Raw genomic sequence first — 1,890 nt, 5'->3', positions numbered from 1 at the left:
GCAATGTCACAAAATCAAATAAAATTGAACATGTTTTACTTTTTCCTCACAAGAACTTAAAAATTGTGGAGAAGTACTTAACAGGATTTTTTTTTTTAATGCATTTTTTTCCTTTTAATAGTCCTTGGGTAGTTATGACAGCATAGGCCCCACTTTTTGTCTGTTTCTTTGAACAGGGATTTTGGTCCAAAGTTTTGTTTGTTTTTAGTACCTGCTTCTGCCTCCCCTTATATCAGATCTGCTTCTTACATGGTCACTACTTCTTGGTGCTTCTTAACTTGAACTGCTGTAGGAATCATGTGGAGAAAGGTACTCCCTTTCTATAGAAGGGGAAGTTCTCTTTTTTGTCTGCCAACGCAATCATGACCACTTGACTAGAGATAACTTTGGATGCTTGAGTAACTTCATGGCTTCCCCCATATCTGTTCATGTGAGCTGCTACAATCATCATAGTGACTACTTCCATCATAAGATGGTGGGGGTGCTTGTGTAGGTGGAATAGGACATGAGTTGCCATAGCTCTCATAGGAATCTCTGTAAGAGCCTTCATTTGGGTGGTCTGAACAATCACAATCACATCCATTGCCATCTCTATCACAATAGCCTCTGGATGGATAGTCATCATGTGAACTGGAATGACCATAATCACCATATGTATAATTTCTTGGTGATGGTGCATGAACTCTTGTATCATAAGAATGGGTAATCTCTGCTTTAGTAGAATGTCCATCATCTCTTGGTTACAGATAAGCATCTGTATGAGAGATCTAGGGTTTCCTTTGTGGTGGGCCTCCATGACAATCCCTTCCACATGATGAAGGGACTTTGCCTCCAATTCCACTGCTATTACAAACTGGTCCTGAAGGGGCTGATCTTTTAGGAGGAGAACAACCACTTCATGATGGTGGTGGCCCTCTTTTTATTGGAGTGGTCTCCTGGAAGAACTCATGTTAAAATTCATGGAATAAGTACAATAATCTATGTGTCCCCTACCTCAGGGGTCCCCTGGTTCCTCCACTCCATACTCTTCCATCTCTGAAACCTCTTGGTGGACCTCTGCTTCTTAGAGGTGGAGGGGATACACTTCTGCCACTTTCAAATGTTGGTTTAAAGGCTTCCCCCAACTTGATAGCTTCCCTATCAAAAAACTTTCCATTCATATCTCTGGCTACATCTTTGGCATCTTATGGGTTTCAGAGGTGATAAAAGCAAATCCTCTTGATTTGTTGGTTTCATAGTCTTTCATCAAGAGCACATTGATGATTTGATAATTCATCATCTTTCCCAAATACTGCTTCTGGGGCTTTCTCGTTTATTTCTGTATTGAGTCTACCAATGAAAAATTTTCTAGGACAATGCCTTCAGCCTTTTCACCCACCTATGAATATTCCCTCATGCTTCATAATGTTGTCCATAGCTTGTCATGATCCACACAATCAAAAACCTTTGCATAGTCAATAAAGCACAGGCAAACATCTTTCTGGTGTTCTCTGCTTTCAGCCAAGATCCATCGGACATCTGCAATGATATCCCTGATTCCAAGTCCTCTTCTGTATATAGCTTGATCCTCTGGAAGTTCTCTGTCAGTGTATGTTTGAAGCAGTTTCTGTATTACCTTTCACAAAATTTTACTCGCATGGGATAGCAAAGCTATTGTTCGATTATTTCTGCATTCCATTGGGTCACCTCTCTTTGGAATGGACACAGATAAGGATCTCTTTAAATCAGTTGGCCAGGTAGTTGTCTTCCAAATTTCATGGCAGAGATGACTGAGTGCTTCCAGTGCCCCCTCACTTTCTTGAAAGATTTCAATTTTTATTCCATCATTTCCTGGTGCCTTTTTCTTTGCCAATTCCTTCAATGTACCTTGGACTTCTTCCTTCAGTGTCA

General features: G+C 40.5%; 1 pseudogene; it reads right to left on the bottom strand.

Annotated features, from left to right (window-relative positions):
• Nucleotides 1–204: 204 nt before the first annotated feature.
• LOC102834409 lies at nt 205–1,340 on the bottom strand (annotated as a pseudogene).
• Nucleotides 1,341–1,890: the final 550 nt, after the last annotated feature.

The sequence above is a fragment of the Chrysochloris asiatica genome, unplaced genomic scaffold, assembly GCF_000296735.1.
Source record: "Chrysochloris asiatica unplaced genomic scaffold, ChrAsi1.0 scaffold00335, whole genome shotgun sequence".
In the NCBI taxonomy this organism is placed as follows: Eukaryota; Metazoa; Chordata; class Mammalia; order Afrosoricida; family Chrysochloridae; genus Chrysochloris; species Chrysochloris asiatica.
Note: the sequence above shows the minus strand (reverse complement) of the source record. Positions and strands in the feature narration are given on the sequence as shown.